Source organism: Crotalus tigris, unplaced genomic scaffold (genome assembly GCF_016545835.1).
Source record: "Crotalus tigris isolate CLP2741 ecotype Arizona unplaced genomic scaffold, ASM1654583v1 scf7180000020351.1464749751:1500972, whole genome shotgun sequence".
NCBI classification, from domain to species: Eukaryota; Metazoa; Chordata; class Lepidosauria; order Squamata; family Viperidae; genus Crotalus; species Crotalus tigris.
In genome coordinates this window covers 863,684-877,372 of record NW_024097980.1, presented here as the reverse complement: position 1 = coordinate 877,372, position 13,689 = coordinate 863,684, and the positions used below count along the sequence as shown (strand labels likewise).

The window sequence follows — 13,689 nt, the reverse complement described above, 5'->3', positions numbered from 1 at the left end:
TAAACAGCACCAGTTCGATTGGAGCAACACAAAAACCATTGGCCACACTGCCACCCACCATGCTTGTGAGTTCATCAAATGTTATCTATAAATTTCAAGATAATTTGAAAACAGCGTCCGAATTCAAAATATTTCACAGGCTATTAATGTACAGCCTGCTAAAAACGAGGGGGGGGGATTTTCAATCATGGCTTCTCTTCATGGTGGACAACTTTGACATCACCCCAAACAGCCCCAGGCTGGCAAACACAAATTGGTTCTCAGCTTACGACCAAAAACTGAGCCCAACATTTCTGTTGTTAAGTGAGACATTTGTTAAGTGGGTTTGGCCCCATTTTTTGCCACGGTTGTTAAGTGAATCACTTCAGTAGTTTAGTCAGACAGTCGTTAAGCAAATCGGGCTTCCCCCATGGACTTTGCTTGTCCAAAGTTCGCAAAAGGGGATCACGTGAGTCCGGGAGATGCAACAGTCATAAGTACATGTCAGTTGTCAAGCTTCTAAATTTTGATCACATGACCGCGGGGATGCTGCAATGGTCGTAAGTGTGAAAAATGGTCATAAGTCGCTTTTTTCGGTGCCGTGGTAACTTTGAGCAGTTACTAAATGAATTGTCGTAACTTGAAGACTACTTGTGCACAGATCCTGGAAATATTTTTGAATCTTCTTATCCCAATCCATTTTGCGAATGAATACAAATTTGTAGCCACTACTTATGTCTACGTTCTTCTCCAGTCGTCCAAAAACGTGGCAGGATTTTCTACCAAGCTGGAAGTGGATGATTTATTTTATTTTATTTTTACACTTTAATTTCTTGTATATTTCTGTAGGTATGTAGCACAACAAATCGCCACTAACAAGTTTTCAGCCAGGGACGATCCGGCACACTTGAATATCGAAGCTATTTCAAAGGCGAGCCGAGATTAAGGGGCATTGCAAATTTATTTTGACTGAACATATGTAATGAGTTTAGAAAAACGGGGTGGCTATGGCAACAGTTTCTAGAGTCTTAACGCAGATGCATTGCGTGTTGTAAACAGCAGGGCAAACGAACAGCTAATACAAAGGCATTTTCACCTGCTTCTCCTGACAGAATGACAGTCTTGAGGAATTGCTTGCTTAAACTCAATCTACAAAACTAAGGATTTCAAAAAAAAAAAAAAAACCACACACACACACACACACAAAAAAAAAAAAAAATCAGGACTTCTTCTGCCAAGTCTTAGCAAGTGTCACTCCACAGCATCTTTCTAAGTACCGCCGAAGCATCCAAATGTAACCTGCAAATTAGATCGATGCCTCCTGAACTGCTAAGACATGGGGATGTGTGGCCTGTTGGGAGAACCGCCTTCCAATGACAGCTTGTTCTAAATGAGTAATTGCCAAAATCTTGCCCAAGGAACTTCAAAAAAAAAAAGAAAGAAAGAAAGAAAAAAGAAAGATTTGTGTTGGACTCTTGACAAGATCACCTGCAAGGGTACACAAAACATAGCTTTTTCCAGGCTACCGAGAACAGAGCAGCCTTAGCTTTTCGTATCTTTGAAAGAAGGCAAGGATCGGTAAATATATAACATGCAAGCGGCCCAGGTTCGAATCTCAGAAGGGGATGGCTAGCTGATGAGAGTCAAATAGCTCGAAGAGCTCCCATTAACTCTTCGTCAGCAAAAAATTTAAATTTACAGATAAATTTCCCTCCCTCACACAGCTGACAAAGTGATAAAGAGCCTGTGGCCTACAGGTCAACACAGCTGCCTAACGTGCAAGCAGCCCAGGTTCAAATCTCAGAAGGGTATGTTTGGCTGATGAGAGCTAATTAGCTCAAAATAGCTATTCCAGTCTCCCTTAATTCTTTGTTAGCAATCCAAAAAAAAAATTTAAAATATAAATGATGTCGCAATAGCAACTGCTGCCTATGGATGGCTCTAGATTGAGCTGATACAGGCAAAAGATTTTTTTTCTCCCATATTTGGGCCAACAGGGTGCATCAAAAAACACTCAAGGTAATTCGCCTCTCCTGTCTTTTCCCTCCCTCACACAGCTGTCAAAGTGAGAAAGAGCCTGTGGCCTAGAGGTCAACACAGCTGCCTAACGTGCAAGCAGCCCAGGTTCGAATCTCAGAAGGGTACGTCTGGCTGATGAGAGCTAATTAGCTCGAAATAGCTATTCCAGTCTCTCTTAATTCTTTGCTAGCAATCCAAACACACACACACACACACACACACACACATATACACATACACATACATATACATTATAACCAGTAGGTACTCTATTCTCTGTCCTTGATTAAAGGAAGCCATCAATGCTTCCTCTAAAGAGGCCACTAATAAAATCTCCATTGAAAAATTTCCCTTAGCTTTGTGCAGTTATAAGTCAGGCTCAAATATTCCATTCTGGTTGAGAAAGGGGTGTCCTTGGTGCTCTCTGAATTGGTTTGTTTTCTTGCAGATGTTTCATTACTAGGTAACTAGGTAACATCATCAGTGTTAGAGGAAGGGAGGAGGAGGAGGAGGAGGAGGAGGAAGAAGAAGAAGAAGAGGAGGAGGAGGAGGAGGAGGAGGAGGAGGAGGAGGAGGAGGAGGAGGAGGAGGAGGATGACGACAACTGTAGGGTCCTCGGTGCTCTCTGAACTTGGTTGTTTTCTTGCAGATGTTTCGTTACCCAGCTAGGTAACATCATCAGTGCTAGAAGGGAGGGGGGATTGCAGAGAGGAGGAGGAGGACTGTGGGGTTGTTAATGGTCTCTGAGCTGGGTTGCTTTCCTCAGATATATCATTACCCAACTAGATAACATCTTCAGTGCTACAAGGGAGGGAAGATGAGAGAGTCAAGCTATTCCCCAAAGCGCCTGAAGGCCAGACAAGAAGCAACGGATGGAAACTGATCAAGGACAGAAGCAACCCGGAACTAAGGAGAAACTTCCTGACAGTGAGGACAATTAATCAGTGGAACAATCTGCCTCCAGAAGTTGTGAGTACTCCAACAGTGGAAGTTTTTAAGAAGAGACTGGACAGCCATTTGTCTGAAATGGTATAGGGTCTCCTGCCTGAGCAGGGGGTTGGACTAGATGACCTCCAAGGTCCCTTCCAACTCTGGTGTTGATGTTGTTGTTACATTCTATGGCTCAAGCCAGAACGTTCCTTCAAAAAACCGAGTAGGTTGGACATCAGCTAAAATTGGTCCAAAATGCTGGATCAACAGATGGCTTGTTCAGAAGGAGGCGCCCATCACCTCCTGCAGAGACATTGGCACCACCAATGAAGTCTTAATCACCTCCTGAATCCAATCCTGTCTACGTTCAGCTGGACAAATCCTCCAGTCTGGGTATAAATCCAGTTGAGTCATTTTGGAGAAGCTGATCTGCATCTTCCTATGCTCAGTAAAAATCCTGGCAGGCTGGATGCTCCAACCCTGGAAGTTGTTAAGAAGAGACTGGACAGCCATTTGTTTGAAATGGGATAGGGTTTCCTGCCTGAGCAGGGGGTTGGACTAGATGACCTCCAAGGTCCCTTCCAACTCTATTATTATTATATATTGTTGTTGTTGTTAATTGCGAAGTCCTGTCCGACCCATCGCGACCCCATGGACAACGTTCCTCCAGGCCTTCCTGTCCTCTACCATCTTCTGGAGTCCATTGAAGCTCACACCTACTGCTTCAGGGAGTCCATCCATCCACCTCATTCTCTGTCGTCCCCTCCTTCTCTTGCCCTCCATATTTCCCAGCATCAGGCTCTTCTCCAGGGAGTCCTTCCTTCTTATTAGGTGGCCAAAGTATTTGAGTTTCAACTTCAGGATCTGGCCTTCTAAAGAGCAGTGGGGGTTGATCTCTTCTAGGACTGACCGGTTTGAATGTCTTGCAGTCCAAGCCCAATTATTATATATTACTGGCAGCCAAATCCATGTGAACCAAAATGGCTCCCGTTGAACAGGTAGAAGGAGAGCCAACAAGGGCGAACACGGGGGAGGAACAGGGAGCACTCTCTGAAAAGAAGAAGAAGAACCAAGCGAAGCGGCTCAAAATACAGCAATTGATCTTCGGGGTGAGAGCAATTTTTAACTTTCTGCCTCTGTCAAAGAACGTGAATCAGCCAAAATTGTGTTCCCGCTGGAGGCAGGCCGAGATGGAGAAGAACTACTACTACGCTGTTAATGGATTGGGGTCGGCCGAGCAGGGACAGGAGAAGACAGCTGCATACAAGACAGCAGCTGCCTTAAAGATCTGTCTTTAGAGATGGGCTCCAATGAGAGCTCATCGTGTATCAGATGATCGACAAAAGTGATTGGAAGGTGGCTTGATCGCAATCGACACGTTGCCATTAGACGTGCAGGCGCTCCTAGTAATTCACCACGCCACAGTCCCATAGCTCTTATATCCACAATCGAGGCCAGAATTCCCGTGGTTGTTAATAGCAAAAGCAATAGGATTTTAATACCAGTTTTCCAAGCCCCTCTAAGCATTTTACAGAGTCAGCCTATTGCCCCCCCCCCCCAAAACAATCTGGATCCTCCGTTTACTGACCTCGGAAGGATAGAACACTGAGTAAACTTTGAGCTGGCCAGGAGTTGAAATCCACAAGCTATAAAAAGGTCAGGTTTGAAGTATGCATTCATATTTCGTTGCATCTTCGTATCTCAATCTCATGCCTCTATGTACATTTCTTGTGGTTTTTACTAGCTTACTAGATTCTTTTTCTTTTTAAAAGCATAATTCTATTAGAGAGGAAAGAGTAGACCTATTCTCCAAAGCACCTGAAGGCGGGACAAGAAGCAAGGGATGGATTTTAATCAAGGAGAGAAGCAACCTGGAACTAAGGAAGAATTTCCTGACAGTGAGAACGATCAGTCAGTGGAACAATCAATCAGCTTGCCTTCAGAAGTTGTGGGTGCCCCATCATTGGAGGTTTTTAAGAAGAGACTGGACAACCACTTGTCTGAAATGGTTAGGGTTAGGATTACATCACCATGAACTCATAGATCAAAATGGACATCGCCAACAAACTCAGAATACTTGGGTATGGTTAGGAGGGCACTGACTTTTCTAGGCTGCCCTATCTATGTTTCCTGGGAAAATACATGGGAAAATCCCATTGGAGGAAAATTCCACTTAGGGTTAGGGTTAGGTCACCATGAACTCATAGAGCAAAATGGACATCGCCAACAAACCTGGACTGCTTGGGTATGGTTAGGAGGGCACTTTCTTTTCCAGCCTGCCTTATCTATGTTTCCTGGTAAAATACATGGGAAAATCCCATTGAAGGAAAATTCCACTTAGGGTTAGGGTTAGGTCACCATGAACTCAATACATGGAAAAATCCCATTGGAGGGTTAGGTCACCATGAACTCATAGGGCAAAATGGACATCGCCAAAAAATTCAGAGTGCTTGGGTATGTTAGGAGGGCACTTACTTTTACAGCCTACCTTATCTATGTTTCCTGGGAAAATACATGGGAAAATCCCATTGGAGGAAAATTCCACTTAGGGTTAGGGTTAGGTCACCATGAACGCATAGAGCAAAATGGACATCGCCAATAAATTCAGAGTGCTTGGGTATGGTTGGGAGGGCACTGACTTTTCTAGGCTGCTCTATCTATGATTCCTGGTAAAATTCATGGGAAAATCCCATTGGAGAAAAATATAGGGTCTCCTGCTTGTGCAGGGGGTTGGACCAGATGGCCTCCAAGGTCCCTTCCAGCTCTTTGATTCTATGTTCTATGGTTTGTTGTCCACAGAGGCTAGTCTCCTGCAATCTATATTAGTATCCAACATCTGATCTGGAAAGGGTTAATCAAAGGAACAAGAATCTGAGCATGAATCGCATTTATTAACAAGAAAGCAGAAGATAATTCAAGAGTTCCAGCAAGGAAATTTTAAATAAAGCAGCTCTATATACGCAATTTAAAGCTGAAAAATTCTTGCTGGTTCTTCCCACTTTTTCTACGCAGGGGACCCGTTCTGTGGGAAGAAAAAAAAAAGGAGCAGTTTTCATCTCTTCACTCTTTTGAGAACCGCTTACCGGCGTAAAAAAGTAACTACCCCATTTAGAATGACAAATAATGTAGCTTTTAAGCTTTTTGCAAAATTACTGGCTTTCAGACCTTCTCCTGTTTTTCAGAGACTAACGCCGTGACAATTTGGGTGCAGTTGCTTCTTTTCAAACATTCCAGCTAGCAAGACAAAAGCCCCCACTGTTCTCGTTCAGTTGCAAAATTGGGGGATGAACCATACAGCAGGAAACATCGGGCGAAAAAAGAGGGGAGAGGTCCCTGCGTTCTTACATTATTCTACCTTTCATTTCGGTCTGAATGCAAAAGCTGTTTCACATATTATTGTAGGCCTGGCCGAGGGATCAGCGCAACTCTGCCATCACATGCCTCAGTTTCCTCTGGCTTTCTACCATAAACATTCCAAAGGAAAGGACACCTCCCTTGCTTAAATAGAAGCTCTTTTCATGCACGAGAACAGTCAGGTGCCCCAAACTCAAAAGCAGTGGTTCTCCACCTGTGGGTCAGGACCCCATTTGGGGTCGAATGACCATTTCACGGGGGTCGCCAAACAATGCAGTCCACCATTTTCCCCCCTTTTCCTTAGCTGTGCTACTCCCTTTTATTCTATTGGCTTTTGAAAGGCAATAGAATAGACTCTTTTGAATAGAGTCTAATTCTATTGGCTTTCCAAAGCCAATAGGAATTGTCCAGGCTGTCTCTGCCCTGCTGAGCCCGCCAAAAGTCCCATTCTGCAAACGGTGCTGCACCAGTTGAGTAGTCCTCGACTTACGACTGGTTGAGTAGTCCTCGACTTACAACCGGTTGGGGGTTGCGGCATTAAAAAGGTTGAGAACCACTGCTCAAAAGGATGACATTTTAAATGTATATCCTCTTTCAGACGTCCACCGCACACATCTGAGCGTGCATTTACAGACCTCGGGACTATCAAAAGAAATAAACATAGCGCTTAAGCCATGCCATTGGCAGGGGTTTTGTTCCCAAAATAGGCTTGGGAAGCGGTCAAGTTGGACCTTCCTACCGCTGTGCTCCTTTCAACTGCCTCAAGGCAGGGGAAAGAATTTCGAAACAAAACAGGCTTCTGCTTTTCGTCATTTCTTTCACTGCTGGACTTTCAGAAATCTTTTTTGTGCAGAAGACCAGCACAATGGAGAGGTGGCCAAGGATCCAACTGTCCTCCTTACGCCTTGAGCACAGCGAGTCTGCAACTTCTACAAGAGAAGCAACTCAAAGAGATACAAACGGCCCGGACCCCAGGAATCCGTCTTCATGCAAGACTTAGTTAACTGCCGAGAAGCAAGATGTTGTGATGGCAATTCAGAGAAAGAAACGTTTTAAAGGGGATTAAACTCGTGGACAAGCAGAAATCTATCTACGCTGACTAACCTGAGGATGGATAAATGAGGCTTGCCAGGCCATAAAAATACATTTGTAGGAGACAAACTGCAAAACGGAGACCTGCTCCTGAATTCCCCAATAGCTTCTGATCATTAATGCCAATTGGAAGCTGGACCTTCATTCAGTTCTAGCTGAGCTTCTAGAGTAGAGTAGAGTAGAGTAGAGTAGAGTAGAGTAGAGTAGAGTAGAGTAGAGTAGAGTAGAGTAGAGTAGAATAAGAGTGGAGTGGAGTGGGGTGGAGTGGAGGAATGGAATAGAATAGAATAGAAAATATGAAATGGAATGGAGTGGAGTGGAGTGGAGTGGAGTGGAATGGAATGGGATGGGATGGGATGGGATGGGATAGGATAGGATAGGATAGGATAGGATAGGATAGGATAGAAAATATGAAATGGAGTGGATTGGAGTGGAGTGGAATAGAATAGAATAGAATAGAATAGAAAATATGAAATGGAGTGGAGTGGAGTGGAGTGGAATGGGATGGGATGGGATGGGATAGGATAGGATAGGATAGAATAGGATAGAAAATATGAAATGGAATGGAGTGGAATGGAATAGAAGAATAGAATAGAATAGAATAGAATAGAATGGAATGGAATGGAATGGAATAGAATAGAATAGAATAGAATAGAATAGAATAGAATAGAATAGAATAGAATAGAATAGAATAGAATAGAATAGAATAGAATAGAATAGAATAGAATAGAATAGAATAGAATAGCTGGAAGGTCTTCTAGTCCAGCCCCCTGCTCAAGCAGGAGAACCTATACTGTCTCAAACAGGTGAATGTCCAGTCTCTTCTTTAAAATCTCCAGTGATGGAGCACCCACGATTTCTGGGGATAATTTGTCTGTTTCAAACACTGAGGGTGAGTAGGTGGAATAGGAACAATTAGAACATCATCAAAGTTGGAAGGGGCCTTGGAGGTCTTCTAGTCCAGCCCCCCTGCTTTAGCAGAGACCCCATATCATTTCCCCCCCAAAAATGGCTGTCCAGTCCCTTCTTGAAAATCTCCAATGTGGGAGCACCCACAGCCTCTGAAGGCAAGCCATTCTACTGATTAATTGTTCTCACTGTCAGGAAATTTCTCCTTAATTCCATGTTGCTTCTCTCCTTAGTGAGTTTCCATCCGTTGCTTCTTGTCCTGCCTTCAGGTGCTTTGGAAAATAAGTTGACCCCCCCTCTTCTTTGTGGCAGCTTCTCAGATATTGGAACCCCCTAGTCCTTCTTTTCACTAGACTAATACCCACATCTGCAACCGTTCTTCATATGTTTTCAGCATTGTGCTGTGGCCAACACTGATGATGTTACGTAGTTTGGATAATGAAACATCTGCAAGAAAACCACCAAGCTCAGAGAGCACCAAGGACCCCACAGTTCTCCTCCTCCTCCTCCTCCTTCTCTTCCTCCTCCTCCTTCTCTTCCTCCTCCTCCTCCTCCTCCTCCTCTTCTCCACCAACTCCACTCCTTTCTAGCACTGATGATGTTCCGTAGTTTGGATAAGAAAACATCTGCAAGAAAACCACCCAGCTCAGAGAGCACCAAGGACCCCTCAGTTCAACCCGGAGCTGCAAATATTCTCCTTTATTGATTTTGCTGTTGTACTGAGAGAGAGAAAACAAAAGATTTACTCCATCTGATTCTGCCTTCGTTCCAGTCCCCGTTGTAGCAACCACCGTGATACGTTAAGGAAAGTACAGTCTATGGTAATGAAAGCTCAACTCTGCTTGGAATCCACCGTCGGAGGAGGTAATTATCTGTGCAAATTCCTTGGGGTCCAAGTTTCCAGTTTACAGTCGCCATCAATTCGCACCCAAGGGAGAAGAAAACCGTTGCACCATCTCCCTTACACATCATCCTGAGTCATTCCATTACTTCTACCGCCGAACGCTACATCTGTTTGTTCCTTCTGAAACAAGCTCAAAAGGGACGTGTTCACCACGCAGAAAACAAGAACGAGCCAAAGGAAGCACCAAAGGGTAAAACCAGTTGGACCTATAGAGCTGCTGCATATTTACGTGAAGGCTTTCCTGGCCTGTAATGCAGGAGCAAACCGGGCAGGCTAATGGCTGTCGGGCGACAAGGACCTGGCGAATGTCACCACTTGCGACTGTGAACTGCTCCTTTGTCTTGCCTGCATGACCTGTCCCTCGAAATGACAGGTGATGTGCCTCCGAATTAACATCCCGCGCCATCAAGGTGCTCTGCACAAGAGCCTGTCCAGAATTATCAGTCAATATCACATGCTGGCATGTTGCCGGGAGCGACACGAGAACTCAGCTGCAAAGGTTATCCCTTGCCAAGTCAACCTTTATTTCTCCTCATTTCTCCGTGAACCTAAAGGATTCGGAATCTCCCGCTGAGCATTGAGTTCAGCTTCTCCTTCATAAATGCACTTTTCTAGCGTTTGTGAGGTTCATAAGTTCAAAGAGGTAAACGTGCTCTTGAAAAACCAGTGAGCAATAGAGCCTGTTTGGTATAGTGGCTAAGGCACCAAGCTGGAAAGCCTTAGCCATGAAAGCTAGCTGGGTGACTTTGGGCCAATCACCAGGAGATTGAGAATTCTGGTTCCTCCTTAGCCATAAAAGCTAGCTGGGTGACTTTGGGCCAATCACCAGGAGACTGAGAGTTCTAGTCCTACCTTAGCCATGAAAGTTGGCTAGGTCACTTTGGGCCAATCACGAGGAGATTGTGAGTTCTAGTCCCTCTTTAACCATGAAAGCTAGCTGGGTGACTTTGGGCCAATCACCAGGAAACTGAGAGTTCTAGTCCCGCCTTAGCCATGAAAGCTAGTTGAGTGACTTTGGGCCAATCACCAGGAGACTGAGAGTTCCAGTCCTACCTTAGCCATGAAAGTTGGCTAGGTCACTTTGGGCCAATCACCAGGAGACTGTGAGTTCTAGTCCCTCCTTAGCCATGAAAGCTAGCTGGGTGACTTTGAGACAATTACCAGGAAACTGTGAGTTCTAGTCCTGCGCCTTGGTCATGAAAACTGGCTGGGTTGCTTTGGGCCAATCATCAGGATATGATGAGTTCTAATCCTGCTTTAGGCATGAAAACTGGCTGGATGACTTTGTGGGAAATCAGCCCCCCCAGAGAAGGAAATATTAAAAAGGGCAGAAAAATATATTTTGTCAAAGGATCTTAAAGAGGCAGAAAAGCATGCCCAGTTTTCTTAATAGCCCCAAGTTTCCCTCCCCCAAACAGGAACCAAATCTGTAGAATTGCAGTTGTAAATCCAGGAAGGTTGGAAGCCCCCAGCTAGAAGATTAAAAAGACAAAGACACCTAAAATCTACATACCCCACTCAAACTCTAAGACAGGACATAATAGGATTAACCACAGATGCCAAAGGGACACAGGTCAGAATACATGACACAGGAAATACAAAGCCTCAAACAGGAACAGGAACAACTCCAAACAAAAGGCTCCAGAGGGTATAAAAACCCACTCCCTACATGTGTTCTCTCTCTTTTTCTTCCAGAGCCATCTTTCTGTCTGGCTCTCCTCTTCAATAAACTAAAATTTTCTTTCTAAAGCAGTCACCATGTTGTTTATTCCCGGCTTGGACTGGACCCTGATGAACACTTTTCCTTCAACAATTTTGAGCCAATAACCAGGAGACAAGGAATTTTAATCCCACTTTTAGACAAGTGTAGTGACCCAATCACCAGGAGACAGAGAGCTAGTCTTGCCTTAGCCATCAAAGCCAGCTGAGTGGCTTTGGGCTTTAGGAGATGGTGAGTTTGTTCTGAGAGGTAAGCCAAATATGGATCTGATCTGTTGCACTGTCATGGGAAATGTTCTCCCTTCCCTTCCCCACCCACCCTTTTGTTCTTTTTCTTTCTTCGTTAATAATTGGCTCCCAGTCCAGCTCAGTAGACAGTGTGCAAATAGCCAGCTATACACCTCTCTTCCTCACCACATCACAGGAAGGCAGTTAGGAAAATAAAATACATTAAAATGCCTTTGCCCTAACATACATGAGAACTATTTTTGCATGGGAAATCGTTCAGTTGCCAGAATGCTTGTTATTCCCATCCCTTCCTTCCCAACAAATCTTGTTAAAGAAGATTCAGTGAAAATCCTGGTTCGAAAGAATCGCTTCCAGCTTTGGGCAATTGCACTCTCTGACACACAGACACACCATGATGGAATGTTGAACAAACCTTGGAAAAGATAGTACAGGAGGAAACAAGGCCATTGCAAATATATATATGCCCAAGAGAGGGGGGGGGGGAAATTGTGAGAAAAAGATTCAGAGTAACTCCGCCTTAATTACACAGGGATAACTTGGGCTGGAGAATTGTTTTGACAGTCTTCCCGGATTCTGTTACAAGATCTACTGGTAACAAAGACCTCTAGAAAGCTCCAAGCTTTATTTCCCTAGCTTGCTTCTCTCCAAGGGCCTGCCACACGCACACACACACCTATACACAGAGTTACTTAAGCATTGTCTCTTGGAAACTGTGAAGCCGAGATACCCAGCAGCGAAGGGGGAAAAAAATAGCAAGAATATTCGCAATGTGATTGGATTTCAACCATCCTCACCCCAAAAACCGGTGGAAAACCAATGGTACGGCACACCCAGCAGGTCTTCTGGCTGTCTAAAATACAATCTGCTCTGGTCCAACCTATTTTAAGTTTGTTGTTTCCTTTCAAAAGTCATCGCGTTCAAAGCTTTAATTTGCCTAATGCCTAGCAAGACTGAGGTAATGGTGGGTAGCATTGCGAAATTCATGTATTTGCCCGTTTGTGCAGCCATCTCTCTCGTTTAGCATGACTCGGGGCATACAATAAACGATCAGTGAGAACAATGAAAGCAACTGGTTAAAAATGGCTGCACAAATAAAACATACAGACAATACAGTAGACAAACCTACCAATAAAAAATAAAACCACAGGAGAACCGACCAGCATCCTACATACAGCATCCATATCCAGAGTCATTGGATACAAGATGGGAGGCAAATAAGTAGATAGATAGATAGATAGATAGATAGATAGATAGATAGATAGATAGATAGATAGATAGATAGATAGATAGACAGATGATAAATAGATGATAGATAGATAGATAGATAGATAGATAGATAGATAGAGACAGACAGACAGACAGACAGACAGACGATAAATAGATGATAGATAGATAGATAGACAGACAGACAGACAATGATAAATAGATGATAGATAGATAGATAGATAGATAGATAGATGGATGGATGGATGGATGGATGGATGGATGGATGGATGGATGGACAGATAGACAGACAGATGATAAATAGATGATAGATAGATAGATAGATAGATAGATAGATAGATAGATAGATAGATAGCCAGACAGACATATGATAGACAGACAGACAAATAGATGATAGATAGATAGACAGACAGACAGACAGACAATGATAGATAGACAGACAGACAGACAGACAATGATAGACAGATATAGATAGATAGATAGATGATAAAGATAGACAGACAGACAGACAGACAGAAAGACAGAAAGACAGATAAATAGATGATAAATAGATAGACAGGCAGACAGACAGGCAGACAGACAGACAGACAGACAGACAGACAGACAGACAGACAGATAGATAGATAGATAGATGGTGATTATTTTTCTCCATTTCTCTAGGATCCCTAAGCCTGCTGAAAAAAACAAAGTCTTCAAGGATGGCCTAGGAACAACAATGAGTTCCTTTATCCTTGTTATTCTGCCTTATTCTAATCATGTGGAGCAGCTACTCTTCCTGTTTTGTTTTTTTATTGTGCGGCTGGTATGATAACAAAAGCATTTTTCACTGTGCTAAATCAAACACAAAAATGAAAAAAAACGGTGAGGGCAGCAAGGTAAGAAACATTGCCATCCTTATAGGAATCACGTCTTATTTTGAGAATAAAGCCTATCAACCTTGGTTGGAATTTTTATTGCTTATTCACATTAAAAGGACTGAATTCGTGCACTGTTGTGTTATGACAAATTTGCCCCATCGTTATCATCATCAAGTTGGAAGGATACCTTGGAGGTCATCTAGTCCAACCCCCTGCTCAGGCAGGAAACCCTATACCATTTGAGACAAATAGCTGTCCAGTCTCTTCTTAAAAACTTCCACTGTTGGAGTACTCACAACTTCTGGAGGCAGGTTGTTCCACCGGTTAATTGTTCTCACTGTCAGGAAATGTCTCCTTAGTTCCAGGTTGCTTCTCTGCTTGATGAGTTTCCATCCATTGCTTCTTGTCCTGCCTTCAGGCGCTTTGGAAAATAGCTTGACTCCCTCTTCTTTG

General features: G+C 43.6%; 1 protein-coding gene across 4 annotated transcripts in view; it reads right to left on the bottom strand.

Annotated features, from left to right (window-relative positions):
- Window positions 1-13,689, bottom strand: part of ENOX1 (ecto-NOX disulfide-thiol exchanger 1) — a 383,175-nt gene that overhangs the window by 262,534 nt on the left and 106,952 nt on the right. The window lies entirely within an intron of this gene.